The 15,631-nt window shown below is 42.4% G+C and overlaps 1 protein-coding gene across 1 annotated transcript in view; it reads left to right on the forward strand.

Moving 5' to 3' along the window:
• The window catches only part of LOC143123270 (GTPase IMAP family member 4-like), a 213,648-nt gene that overhangs the window by 165,940 nt on the left and 32,077 nt on the right, over positions 1 to 15,631 (forward strand). The gene's annotated exons all lie outside the window — the stretch shown is intronic.

A 15,631-nucleotide genomic window follows, 5' to 3' on the forward strand; every position in this document is an offset into this window, starting at 1 on the left:
TATCACGTTATTACATGAAATTATCACGTTATTTCATGATACTGATATGATACTGATATTTTCACCCTTCCCCACAGCCTTAGAAATGACAGCGATGACCTGACATGCAGCTATACCGAGCCAGAGCGGTCTATACATTCACCCACATTGCGTGAAGATTTGCATATTTATCAAAGCCCTTTCTCCCTCTTGCGTCAAGTTAGCGAAAGTTTTATTTATTGTGTTGATAAGAAGATAAAGCAGAACTATGAGGCTGTGTGAGCCATACAGTCTATGGTGTGAGCAGGCTATCCTGCACAGAACCTCTCTATCGGCCTCCTTTTCAGCAGCTCTCTGCCGATACACACACATCCCTCTTCGCTGCTCTTCAGTCAGCTGGGAATTGACCACACACACAGCCTACACACTCATACACACATGCACAAAAACAAACACTCATCAAGCAGCACTGTAATAGCAGTCAGGGTGCAAGTTCATAGACACGACTAGTTATCATTTATGCCAGCCATGAGCTCTCGTGGCCTTGTTTCGTTTAGTTTTGTTATTTTGAAATAACGTGATAATTTCATGTAAAAACGTGATAAATATCTTGTAAAAACGTGAAAAAATCCTATCTTGAAATAACATGATATTTTCATGTTATAACGTGAAAATATCATTATCATGAAATAACGTGATAATTTCATGTAATAACGTGATACATATCTTGTTAAAACATGAAAAAGATATTGTTATAACAAGAAACTTTTCACGTAATTACATAATACTGAACCTTTTTATTTCTTTTAGTGTGGCAGCAATAAGCTTCCGTAGAAACCTATTGTTTCCAGTCTGTTTTTTTTTTACTAGCAGCTAACGTCAGGTAGCCAAAACGGCAGAAGTGAACACATTTGTAATATTTATAAAAGCTGTTAATCTCGTTATTAACAAAATATGACATATTTATTAATTCACATTGACAAGTTTATTTGTTACAAAATTGTTTAAGGAACTTAAATTTATCACTGTTGGCCAGCCAAACCAGGACTCAACCTACACCCGGCACACCAAGTGCTGGTCCTTTTACCAGTGGAGACAAAAGCCAGGTCAGGGATTACTGTGCCAAATCAGGTCAGGGAATACTGTGCCAAGCCAGGTCTGGGAATACTATGCCAAACCAGGTCAGGGATTACTGTGCCAAACCAGGTCAGGGATTACTGTGCCAAACTGAACCGTGCCAGTCAGTGGAGATCGGTGGAGGCATTAGGTGGGGGGATGTCAATGATGATAAGAATGTAAACAGCTGTCCCCTTTAAGCTTTCTGTCTTTTTATTCTTCATTTCTACACATATAGAGACACATGCAGACACAGACACACACACACACACACACACACACACACACAGACACACACAGACATTTTTGACAGAAATACATTTTGGTTCAACAGGAGGACTCTTTTGCAGTGAATGACTTCTGTATTTTTCGAGTCATGAGACTTCAAACTCTTTCAATTTAATTCTGTTTGGGCAGTGCCAAGACACAGACTTTCAGTACAACTGTTGCAGAACAGTGTAAGAAAATGGGTTTGGGATGTGTGTGTGTGTGTGTGTGTGTGTGTGTATGTGTAAATAATCACAGGGCCAAAACATGATCTTTGCAACCCCTAAAACTAAGTCACTCCTAGTAGCCACGAGAAACATAACTGCAACAAATCCTTATCCTGTCAGTTAGGAGGCCTTGGTCTTTGGGGAGCTACATGCATGAAAATTGATATATCGGGGCAGCCGTGGCCTACTGGTTAGCACTTCGGACTTGTAACCGGAGGGTTGCCGGTTCGAACCCCGACCAGTAGGCATGGCTGAAGTGCCCTTGATCAAGGCACCTAACCCCTCACAGCTCCCTGAGCGCCGCTGTTGTTGCAGGCAGCTCACTGTGCCGGGATTAGTGTGTGCTTCACCTCACTGGTATTGGGATAAATGCAGAGACCAAATTTCCCTCTCGGGATCAAAAGAGTATATATACTTATACTATTTATACTGTTATGTTTGTACATTGTTGTACAAGCTATTAAAGAGAACATTTCATATTTGTCCTTCAATACTTCTCCAGGTAAGATTTTTGCTGCTGCACTTTGTATTTTGTAGAAGTCAACGTGACAGGGTTGTGATTCATCCAGTATATCTTTTGGTTTGGTTTGTCAGGATGAGCAAGCTATATCCATACTTATGCAACTTACATACATTACTTGCAGAAAAAAAAATACTCTTAAGAGGAAGTTAAGTCACTCTGTCTTATGTTATGTTCACATTTGTCATGTTAAGATTTCCTGACATGTCAAGACCCCCCCCCCCCCTCGTTCTTCTCGATGACTGGTTCCTCCTGTTCCAGATGAAATAACAGCTTCAGTCTCTCTCTCTTATCACACTCATATGGTGGGAAATGGGAAGTTTGAGGAGTACTTGAAAAAGGAGAGAGCGGATGTGAGATGTGTTTGTATGGAAGAATCAACACAAAGTAAATGCATTTTTTTCATGATCTATGTATTGATTTAGAGTTTAGGACTTCCTGTATAACAATTGTGCTTTTCAGAAGTCAGCTTGTGGTTGGTCAGTAGTGTAATGGAGAATGGCCTTAAATGTCCTTAAATGGCCTCATGGCTGGCCTTATTTAAGCTGTGTGCATGATTGCATAACTAGAGGAACCAACCCCCCTCTTTCTGATCATTATTTATAGCAATGTTTTTTTTTTCTTGATGTTGGACATGACACTGACGGTTCCTGTTTCAGATGAAATATCAATAACTTCTCTTGTCAGATTCAGATGGGTCTCATTAAAACATGCAAACGACGAGTTCAACACATAAGAATAGAAATCTGTGATCTGAGATACGTCAAATGATTACAGAAGAATCACCAACAGGTACATATTACTTTTGTTAGCAGCGTGTTCATTTGAGTCTGTGATTCATAAATGATTTATTATTTATTATGAATGTCATTATCTATGCTATTGTTTGCAATTGTTTAAGTACAGAGGAACTATTAAGTGAAAAAAAATGGACTTTCCCCCCATGTAATTTTCAGGAATAACACTTCAATCTCATATAAGATTTCCTTTACTAGGTCGTGGGACGTTGCCATTCATAGAATCCCTTTCGTTCAAAGTTTCACCGGACATAAATTTTGCTTAATGAACACAATCTTCACCGAACACAACCCTAACCCAAGCAATAAGGTTTAAACATATTGTATAAAGATGCCATTCCCTAGCCTAACCATACATTAAAATGATCAGAGTGTAAATAGATGGTTTGTTTATTATCTGAGCATTTGTAAATAGTCTATAGGAGACTATTCAAGTGAAGTATGACCAAGATGTCGTCTAATTCAGATGCATAGGCAGGCACAGTCCGCTATCGCTATACACATTCTAACAATTGTGGATATCCGGCCTTTTCTGGAGGACGACTGTGTTTTGCAGAAGTCACAAGTGTGTTGATGTAAATGCCTTGCTCTCCACCCTCCACGTTCAAAACCCTTCAGAGAAACTTCTCATATTTATACTGAAAGTTTTTTATTTCCTTTTGGATTACTTGTTTCTTTTCAGATGAAATAACATCCCAGAGTTCAAGAGAAATGAGTCAGATGTCAGATCTGAGAAATGTCACATGAGTTTGAGAAGAATGAACACAAGGTAAATGGATCTTGTAACCAAACCATATATGTGAGTGTAAGATTTGAGTTGAATCATTTAAAGTAATTATTTGGTTTTGGTGGTAATGATGCACAAAATCTATTGGCGCTGTTATTACCATGATAACAAAAACAACTCTGCAGTTAATTTGTTGTTGTTGTTTTTATAACATAAATCATAAATAATTTAATATGACTTGTTAAATGAATGTAAATATGTGACCCTGCAAGGCGAAACCAGTCGTTTTGGTAAAATTTACAAAATTAAGTTATTGTACTCACACGAACGACCATAAACTAAGCTTTCCAACAATATGTATATCGAGGGTATCGCATGGTTCTCCTGTCACGATACGCCAGAAGAGGAGGAAAGTCAATTGTCACGTGCGATAGTGTGAGGGCTCAACTATGATTAGCCTTACGGTAGCGTGACTTTGAAGCAGATGACTGACAAAAGTGTGTTCTGCATTTCAGACTTTTTCATCCCCGCGAGAGTTTAGAAGGTGCCATAATTCAAAATCCCCATGTTATTTTCCCATAGGAAAAATCGCCAGATACCGGATGTCAAAGATGGCAGCTTTTTTGTAGTCTTTTTCTACCCCCTAGTTAATACCTGGGACGGTCATATGGTGTCACTATAGAATATAATTAATGTATTTCGGGGGAAGTAAGGGGAGAGGAAGTCATACAGATTGTGTATAGCCTAGCCTACTTTTAAAATGCGCTAGCCTACTTCAATGGAAAACTTCTCCTGGTCCCTAAAATGACGCCAGGATATTTCTAAAAGTTTGTGCTTTTGACCGTTCGTGCCCTGAAAGGCAAGTCTTTCAGATTCATATTCGGTTACATCTGCCAAGAACGATATAGAGCTGACACATTGAGTAACGAGTAATAATTAGCCTAATGAGTAAATGAGCTCTACCGTAGGCCGTACCGTACCGTATCTTCACCTAAATAAAGTAAGGGTTTAACAGTCAAAACGTATGTTTATCCGTGAAATTTGTTCACAATATGAAAGTGTAGACTGTATACTGAATTATGCGAAAACGTGAAATTCGACATTTTAACCTGTACGTTTGTTTATCGTGGATTTTCTCAAAATAGCACCGTGCGCAAAACGACTGGTTTCACCTTGCAGGGTCACATATGTATCTAACAAATATTACGTAGAAAGTTAGTGTGCAACATGTTTTTTTTGCAGAGTGATCTTTAAGTCATTTCCTGGCTCTGGTGTTGTCCGTGAGTCTGGTGGATGAGGTGCTGTGCTACCCTGACACTGATGTCACAGTAAACTGCTCATCCAGTGGCTACCCAGCTGTTCCTTGTTCTGCCCCTGCAAACACAGTGACCCTGGATCTCTCCCACAACCTCATGGAGAGAGTACCAGCAGGCTGCTTCCCCAATGTGCAGAAACTACAGCAGCTCCTTCTTCAGTTCAATCTCATCAGCACTGTGGACCCAAATGCCTTTCAGCACAACCCAGTGCTGAAGTATCTGGACATCTCACACAACCTCCTACCACAGATCTCTGCTTTGCCCTTCACAAGTCTTCCTGCTCTCGCATACCTGGACATCTCCAATAACGCCTACGAGGACATCATTGTGGACAACTCCTTTGACCCACAGGGTAACCTGCGGAGCTTGAAGCTTGGCAGCTCTAATGGTGTATCCATCAAGAGGGATCAGGTAAAAAGACTTGGGGAGCTTTGGCTTAAAGAGGTGCACCTTGTTGCAGGTAAAATCAAAGAGTATGAACCAGGATCTCTGTCGGTTCTGAAAAACATGGACATGCTGAAACTGGACACAGAATACTCTGATGCGGCCAAACATCTTTTGATGCTGACCGATACTTGCAACAACACAAAATCCTTAACAGTGATGAAAATGGATCTTACAAAAACTAATATTGTTTTTCCTGTACAAGATCTTCTGTAAACATCAACTTTTTCCAGGTTTATAGCAAAAGATTTGATGGTTGATGGAATATACTGTCAATTGATTCCATACTTTCTAAATTCAAATATAGAGGATGTTTTCCTAGAAAACCTTCATGGAGAGGATCTATGTAACTTCACCACTGGAACTTTTACCCGCTGTCACCTACGGAAAATTTCACTAAATGGCATTGACAATAAGGACTTCTTGCGTTTCCAACCACAACAAACCATAGCTAAACTCATGGCATGCCTAACTGACATTTCTGCCATAAACATAGGCACAAGGTACTTCCCTTGTGAAATGTCAGTTGTATTGGTCAATCTGAAGACTCTAAATCTCTCTATAAATGAGTTGAAAGAAGACCGTGTGCTTGCAGATTGCCAATCGCCCTTCCCAAAACTGCAATCTCTGGCAGTTGATTATAACATGTTTCAGCATCTTGGGATCCTCGGCAACAAAACTGCCCACATGAAAGATCTTGTGAATTTGACAGCGAGCTACAACAGCATTCACTTGGAGCCACAGACAGTCGCAATCAACTGGACCAAAAGCCTGAGGAGGCTGAATCTCAGGGGTAATCAGCTAACAGGTGAAGCGTTCCTGTTTCTCCCCCAAACTCTGGAGATGCTGGATGTCAGCTTCAACTCCATTCACACCATCCCCAACCTCCAGATGATGAACAGTCTCCAAGAGCTCTTCCTCTCTGGCAATAAAATCATGACGATCCACAATGTCCATCTCCCCTCCTCAGCGCGTCTTCTGCATGTGGACAGAAACAACATGAGCACCATCAGTGAGGACACCATCAGGTCTCTCAATCTGACACAGCTGGACTTCAGTGGGAACCCGCTGCACTGTGACTGTGACACGCTGCAGTTGGCCCAGTTCTGCAGAGACTCCACCCAGACCGAGATCCTGGGTTGGCCCTCAAAGTACCGATGCCAGAGCCCTGCCAGTCTGAGGAATGAAACTCTACAGGAGCTGTCTCTGCCTTGGTCATCTTGTCACAAGGGTCTCTGTGCTCTGATAGTGATTTGTTGTATTTGCTTACCAATAATTTGCTATTTGTTGTATAAAAAGCTCCATGGTCAAATACCACACTTCTCCAGAGATCTATCTTATGGCTCTGTGGCAGAGCAACACTATCATGCTACAAATGACTAGCGAGCTAACTGGTTAAGGCATTTAGATTTATGCAAAATAAATCATCCAGACCCCTTGTTGCCACTCCTTGAAACTTGCTACAAGCTAACTGTTTTTTGGTGATATTGTCAGCAATGTTGTGCTGTGAAAGATTCCCTCTCAGTATTGCTCCAAATAGTGTTCCAACCAGGAACGCAGATCTTCATATAAATATATAAAAACAAAATGATTCATACAACTGGAAAATATTGATGTTTTATGATGATATTTAGGGCTATATTTTGGGGCACCAGCGCATGGCGTACAGTTCGTTTTTCAGTCGCGCGAAGTTGAATTCGGTATTTTGCACCTTTATTTTTTAAGCATTGCGCCCAGGGGTGTGGCAATTAACAACCTAGGCGGGCCCTGGCGCGTTGTCTAAAAATCGCTATCATACACCACCTAAACCTGGTCAGAAGTCAATGGCGAGTTGTTCATATGCTATTTTAAGAGCGCATGTCAACAGTCATATTGGCAGGTGCACGCACCATCCTTCTATCATTCATGAACGCACACCAGCGCACGTCCATGCAAAGCATTACAAATTGCACGATTACAATGGTAATCATAATTAGAATAAAGATATTAAGAAATACTGTACATCTCATGATGAGTAGTTATTCACCATCATTTGCAAATTGGTAATGACGGTTAAAAGTGATTAGGGGAGAGGTGAGAGACACGTATGGAGCACAGCTGAAAATATAAGATATATAAGATATAAGCAACTCCTCTGCAGGATAAATGTTGTTTTATTCAGTCATTTGAGCAACATTAGGGTAAGTGTTGCTTTTTCCAGCCTATGTTTTCGATGGTAACCCATTGTCAGCAGGGCCCGAATTATCTTTTTGTCTTTAAGGGGGTCTCTCTATCTCATAAAAAGTTGGCACACCCCGCGCATAGCCTACAAGGCGATACAATTAAATAGCCTAGGCGCGAGTGGCGCTTTTGCGCAATAGCCTATATGCGACCGATAGGCCTAGACACACGCACAGTCGCACACAATAGAGATTTTTCATAGAAATTGATTCCTTTTAATTCATTTCAACATATTATTGATTGTAATATTCCATATTTAATTTAAATTTCACAATACAAAGATAGACTAAAGGATTTACTCTGAGTGCCATTCTCAATTTCACAACGTAGGCTAACTCATTTGAACCAGACCACCGTCTCAGATAGGCTATCCTCAGTGTCAAACACAATAATGCATGTAGTATAACTTATACACAGGGAAAATGCACTAACTGGCACAAAATAATAAAGCCATTGCAGCCAAACTATGTTCTAGTATTATAGGCTAATGTGAACACCTGGGCGTTCAGTCGTCTCGTGTGTTGAACCGTGGGAATAAATAGACGAACAATTTTGGAATTTGCACTGAGATGTTGTCGGGTAGCCATTGAATAGGCTATTCCGCCATCAGAGATTGCTAACAGGTGTTTCAGAATATCTGGGAACTTGCCGGAGCTCTGAATGACAGAGGATACAGATCAGTTCACAGAATCACTGAAGTAAGCTGCATTATGGGCCATAATTTATGGCTTTGTTAATCAACATAGAAGAGGCGCAAGTTCAACAGCAAACAGGACTTTTCCGCACGTATCAACCCATGTAGGCTAGCCCAATGAACGCCTATGTAAATAAACATTCTCATCAAAGCAGGGTAACTTCTTCAGACTTGCGAGCAGTGTTGCCAACTCTCGCGAGACAAATAAGCAACTCTCACCTCAAAAAGAAGCCCAAAAGAAGCCCAATGCCGCTTTAACCTGCCACAGCCTTAACAGCGCCTATTTGTATAATGAGTGAAACAATTACTTTCCAAAGCCAAAACTATCATTTATTTGTATTGTATTAAAACATTTGCCCCCCAAAAATTAGGCTAAATTAAACTCATTGCAAATGTAACAACATAGGCTACACATTCGCACACGTGTGTGTGTGAGAGAGGTGTGTATTCCTTCCTGTGTGGTTTATTACGAATATGAATCAAACCGTAACAATAAAAAAAAATCAACAATAAAAAAGTGGACCAATAGGCCTAGCCCACATGGCAATTATTACCCTGGCCTTTATTTGTTTGAATAAACGAACCTGGCTATTATCAGAGGCCCGGCTATAGAGAATATAATCTCGGCCATAATTTGAGGATTTACTGTATGGCCATAGGATCTGCTGAGTATTCAGGGTATAACCTACATTGAAGACAGGTATTTTCTACTCCTGCATTTGTGAAAATAATTCCGTTTACACCTGATGATGAAAACAGCCATAGACCTGAACTCATTGATCAGACAGGTGACCAAATTCCAAACCAACAAGGGAACAGCGTGAAGCAATGCAAAACGCCGCAAAAGCCTTGGACAGCTGTAGCGATAGTCTGGAAAAAGAATAATAGTTTTAGATGTGCAAACTGTTACACGGGAAGTATATAGGCCTAGGCCTACGCAAATTTTCATTCAGCTTTGCGCAAGAAAGGCTGGTGAAACACGGAGTTCTCAGGTCTCGCCTGTTTTCTCGCATTGTCCTGACCCTTGTTCTGACTTAGACCTAACCTTAAATTGATTATTATGACTTAATTTGAGCAAAGTAAGAGTCTGCAAATGGCACCCTCAAATATCATGCTAGAAAAGTTCCATCAGCGCTGGCGCTCGTTTGGCATGGTAGATGCGCGCAAAGGTTTGGCCCGACCGGCATTTCAGAATGTCATTTCAAGACAGCTCGTTTACCTGGAAAAGTCGGAATACTATGACGTCTTTTGCCGGGATGGAGAACAACTCCAGTCCACGCACAGCAGAACAAGGATGTGCCTACATATATGTGTTAGCTATAAGAACTCTTATTAGCCCGCGCTGCCATTCTTAGACTGACCGGCTGTGCGCAATGTACAGCCAATTGCATGGGCCGCCCCTTTGACAGCACGTCAGTCCATAATTCTTTGAATTCGCCTTACTGTCGCTTAATGTCACGATGTAGGCAAACGACCATGCATGGAAAAAAATAGGTTAGACAGTCCAACAGGTTGTTCAAATGAAAATTTTAGGCTATGGTATATGAGCGATTGATTAGGATAGGCCTATGCGCAAATCGGAATAGCTGTTAATTTAACCTATGAAGCGTTTTACCAATAAAAAATAAAACATCCAGAAACAGATTTTCTATTAACTCTGCGCTCATGATGAGTATGATAGAAATTTCATACAAACTAAATTGGAGTCGTTTAAGCAAAGTTATTGCAGAGTTAAGGACATCATTGGCAGTGAAGCACAACACGATGATGAAACGTCTCGAAAATCGCATCTGATTATCACACACATCACAGTCTACCCTGATAGCATAGGCCATATAGGCAAAATCTTAGGTGAATGAGGGATATAGTCGGCGCAGCAGGCTGCATTGTCTCACTGGATTCGCTCACACAGGCTCAGACGAAACATGCGTCGTCCTCTCCCGGCCCAGTTCGCGCGTTGTAGGCCTATGTGCAATCTGGAAGTCAGGGAGAGGACCAAGCAAACAGCTTCGAAAACCTCACAAACAAACTATGCCTGGAATTAATGTTCCAGTCAATTGAAATGTAAAAAAACCGAGTCGCGTATTATTTTTATTTTTAAGCAACCACGTTTTCAAAAGCAAGCCCAAAAAACCGCAACCCGCGACTCCACATTTTTCCAAGCGACTTTCTGTAAAAACAAGCCCAAAGTCGCGTATTATAAGCGGACTTGGCAACTATGCTTGCGAGTGCTGTCAAATCGATCGTATGCGGTTTGCTCATATAGTCTAGTGGTGTGGTGGTGAAGTGTCATCATGCTGCGTTCAAGAGCGTAGGTCTACGTCCCGTAGTAGCCTATATTTTAATTTCACGTCTGTAATGGTAAGAGATCGCACAGGGATAGATAATGAGCGGTTGTTTAAGATTAAATTACAATGCCAGACACCTTCAGATAGAGACCCCCTCAGATTTTTGACTTTGTTGCTTTCATGGGAGCCAATCCTCACTCTATGGGAGCTCGGCTCCCTCTGGCTCCCACGTAATTCGAACACTGATTGTCAGTCAATATTGAAAGTAACTGCATATAACTGTCTTGTCGTTTACTGACTCCTTGGTGAAGTTAGTTTCACTTTGCCAATGAGTTCAAATAATAGACGAGTGCAAATGCGTGAAGGCTATGCTAAGTTTTAGTAAAGCATGGTTTAAGAATGACTATTCCATACGGTCTCGCAAGCAGCCTCCTTCAAATGCGCCGTTGAATGCCAAAATACCGATGCATTTATTTGACATATCGCGCGTTGCGCCGTTAAAGGGAATGACAGATGTCGAGTGACGATGCACTTTAGAATGTCATGATAGGGCCCTTAATGTTTTTTTTTCTCATGACCAATATGTTTGTTCTGACTGAAAATTACACTGCCACATGGCTAAAGGTTGTAAGACAATGTGGTAGAAACATGGAATCAAAAAAAGAAGTGTTTTCGTCATTTTGTATTTTTTTATGAAAAATGACATGTCTAAAATTATTCATATCCTTTTTAAATAATCAGTGGAAGCAGCAATCTTTGTTTTGAGGCAGGAACGATTATTTGCCATCACTCTGGCCTTGTTCTCACTGTTTTAATGGATTGAGGTCTGGAGTCTGGCTGGACCACTCTAAAATGTTGATATTGTTCTCTGTCAACCATTTCTTGCCTTGTTTATCTGTATGTTTTGGATCATTGTGTGGTTTAAGCCTTAGTTAGCCTTGAGCCTTAGTTTATGCCTTGCCTTACAGTGGTGTGGCTCATCGCGGCTTGGTGCGAGTAGCTTATTGTTGAGCTAAGGTTCTACTCCAGTGCAGTGGAACTGGTGTTTCTTTCCCTTGTCTTCGTGGGTTCTACTACTACAGGGCAAGCGTGGGTCCTGTGTGGGTCAAAGGTAAGCTCATTACTGATGCTCGCTATTGTGGTGCGAGATAGCACTATTGCTAGTTAATGCATAGTTGTTTATCTGCCGGTTTGTCTGTATTTAGGTGGTGGTTATGACCTCTGGTCCATCCTTTGGCTTACTCTACTACTAAGATAGCTGCACTTTGTGAGCTGGTACGTATACGCAAGCACTGCCATAGTTGATGTATTCAATAGTAATTTACATCGAGTAACTTTAACGTTTACATTTATAGAGACTGCATGTTTCACTGGCAAAGACAAGATTGGCCACCAGGCGATTTTGTCTTGTTTTTGTGACTTGTTTAATCAATTGATTCATCTCTCCATACTCTGGTCATCCTAGCGTGGGCTGCTAGCTTTGGTTGCTGGGGCTTGGTTGTTTACCTCACGCTTGCTGCTTATCTACAGCTTGCTTTGTCTACAGCTTGCTTTGTTACGATGATTGCTATGTACTGCTGGTGAGAGTTTTGTATCATCTGTGTGTTGCTTTCTTTTCTTTTGCATTACTCCATATTTTGTGTGTGTGTGTGTGTGTGTTTGTATGCATTTCTGTGTGCATATGGTCCTATGTGCCTAACTTTTGCTACCCTGTAGTGGTGGAGGACGCCTGGAGTCTCAACCGACGTGGTCCTTATAGCAGGGCTCTGGGCCTCTCCTAGCATTGTGCCACAAGCTAAGTACCCTCTTTATATCAGAGCTAATTAATAATTCATTATCTATTGGGTGGCAACTCCACCCTTATATGCATGTAGCTGATATCTCTCTCTCCCTCCTTGACAGGAATAGCTGGCCTACACTGGTGGTTCGCAGTCTCCGGGTGGTGGTCTTCCTCACTAGCCTCCCTACTTCCACGTGGTGTGTCTGACGTTGCAGTGTCGTCACCTGGTTGCAGTGTGAGTTGTGCGTGTGTGAGAGTGTGTGCAAGATATTTTCTCTCTCTTTTTCAAAGTCAAAGTCAAAGTCAAAGTCTGCTTTATTGTCAATTTCTTTTATTGACATACAAAGAGATCGAAATTACGTTTCCCACTATCCCACGGTGGAGACAAGACATTTTACCAATTAGGTCCACAGACAAAACATAACATTCAATTTAAACAATATAAAAAATAAATAAGAAGGCACATACAGTGAAGAAATAAGAGCAGCAAAAAATGGGTTGAAATTGTGCAATTGTGCATACAGTAGACAGTCAATATAATAATAGTGCAAAAGTCAGGCCAATAAATAAATGACTGAGGTAGTTCTGTTTGACCTAAGTATGGAAGTGGCATAGTGGTGCAAGTTTATGTAAGAGCAGCAGCAGTGTGTTCAGAAGTGTTTTCAGGACACAGGACAACAACAACAAGTTGCAAAGTGTGCAAGTGTACAAGTGCAGTAGTGCAAGTGGAGTAGTGCAAGGCAGCCATTGTGGGTCCAAAAGTCCAGGATGTTATGTGGCTGAGGGTGGAGGGGGGAGAGAGTTCAGCATCCTAACAGCCTGGTGTATGAATCTGTTCATACACCAGGCTGGGAGGGGAGTGGATCAAACAAATTGTGAGCGGGGTGACTTGCATCACTCACAATTGTGGTTGCCTTGCGGGTGAGGTGGGAGGTGTAAATGTCCTTCAGGGAGGGGAGTGAAGCGCCAATAATCCTTCCAGCTGTGTTCACTATGCGCTGCCGGGCTTTCCTGTTGTATTCAGTGTAGCTTCCGCCCCACACAGCGATACAGCTGGAGAGGATGCTCTCAATGGTGCCTCGGTAGAATGTGGTCATGATGGCTGGTGGAGCACTTGCTCGCCTGAGTTTCCGCAGGAAGTACAGGTGGCGCTGAGCTTTCTTCGCCAGTGATGCAGTGTTGGTGGTCCAGGAGAGGTCTTCACTGATGTGCACTCCCAGGAATTTGGTGCTGCTCACTCTCTCCACCACAGCACCGTCGATGGTCAGTGGCAGGTGTTGGGTGTGACCTCGGGGCCACGGGGTGGTAATCATTGAAGCAGGATGGAGCAGTTTTCTTCGGCACAGGTATGATGGTGGCAGCTTTGAAACATGATGGGACAATGGCTTGCTTCAGGGAAGTGTTAAAGATGTCTGTGAAGACATCCTTAAGCTCCTCAGCGCAATCCTTCAGCGCACGACCCTGGATGTTGTCTGGGCCTGCTGCTTTACGGGTGTTGATAGCAGCAAGTGTCCTCTTCACGCTGTCGGCAGAGAGGCACAGGGGCTGCTCGTGTGGAGGGGGAGGGGTCTTCTGTGGGCAAGTGCTGTTTTGTGCTTCAAAGCGAGCAAAGAAGCGGTTCAGATTGTTGAGCAGAGGGATGTTGCTCTCACAGCTCTGTGACGCGGGCTTGTAGTCCGTGATGGCCTGAATGCCCTGCCATAGGCTTTGTGCATTCCTGCTGTCTGAAGTGGGTGGTTATCTTGTGAGTGTATTCCTTTTTTGCTTCCTTGATGCCACGGGACAGGTTGGCTCTCGCTGTTCTCATGCCAGCTTCATCCCCAGCTCTGTAGGCTTTGTCTCTGGCCCTCAGCAGCCCTCTGCCTCCTGCCAGTGATCAGCCGTCAGTCCTGTCTACGGTATTAATAGAGATTAATTAAATAGTCAATTGGACATCTCCATCTTTTATGGCCACGTCCTCGCCATACCCCCGGCCTCCCTTCCACTTTAACGGGAGAGTTTGTCCATCGCTGTGACTGCTGTGTTTTATTAATTTAATTATGCATTTGTCCTTTTGCTACTAATAAACATATGTATTGCATCATTCACGTCTCTGCCCTATGTGTATCGAACCTGTGTTGCCAATTACTTGAGTTGGTGAATTGGTAATAGTGTCCTAGGGGGTAACCATACTCTAGGTGGCGTAGTCAGCTACAATTTCCTTTTTGAATCTGCCACACTTGCATATGATTGGATAAGCCACTTGTCCATCATCTTTATTGACGTGCTACTTCAACCACTCACATCGAAGCCAACCTGTGACGCTGATGACGCTTGCTTCCTCGTTGCGAGCCGTCAAACAGTCTCAGGGTGCATTCAGAGCACCTTGGAATGACAAGGACCGCCCCCATGGCTACTTTGTTTTTCTGACATCAAGTGTTCAACACAGATGCCACAACAAAGGTTAAAACATACACTCACTAATCCTAAACAAACAACTGTATTTGCTTAAAATATAGTGTAAGATGCTCGTGAAAGAAAGATATGCAGCTTTCAAGTGATAAAAAGGGCAAATTCCCAAGTTCACATTAAAACTGCTGGACATGAAAGGCCACATGGACTACAAACGAACTACAACGTGACGACAATGATGTGATGAAGTGATGACGAGCCCCTAACTGGGCAACTCTGTTAGCAAAATCTAGCCCCAGTTTCCGACCTCTGACTCACACATTAAGTGATGTGAATGACGCGGAATGATGATGTTTTCACTCGGAGAAAGGTTTTTCCAAAGCCCATGAACGCTAGGTCACAGTCGCTTCTCCGCTACGTCACATCTATGAAACTCCCGCCCTGCGTCCTGATTGGCTCTTCCATAAAATCTGGTGCCGAAATCACTCCCAATGGAAACAGTTCCTCCACCACGTAGGCGAACAGGTGGGGGCCAGGCTAGGGTGACCAGACGTCCTCTTTTGCCCGGACATGTCCTCTTTTTGAAACCTAAAAATGTGTCCGGGCGGAATTTCAAAGTCGTTCGGGATTTTGTTTATTCTAGCCTCAAACGTGTTTACAGCGAATTTGCATTGCTCTCTCTTTCATTCATGTTTCATTCATGGATAGCCTATGTCTTTCATTCACATAGTCACGCCCTCCCCCTATAGTTCGCTTTGCATTGAGTGGAAAGTGTAGGGTATTCAGCCTGACCTACCGTCATTGGTCGATAGTAATCTCAAACATTTAATTGGTCATTCAGTCACCTCAATAGCGCAAACGTCCT

This window comes from Alosa pseudoharengus, unplaced genomic scaffold, assembly GCF_046254945.1.
Source record: "Alosa pseudoharengus isolate Yale_2024_CS ecotype anadromous, Long Island Sound unplaced genomic scaffold, YU_APseudo_1.1 YU_APseudo_1.1_scf_1, whole genome shotgun sequence".
In the NCBI taxonomy this organism is placed as follows: Eukaryota; Metazoa; Chordata; class Actinopteri; order Clupeiformes; family Clupeidae; genus Alosa; species Alosa pseudoharengus.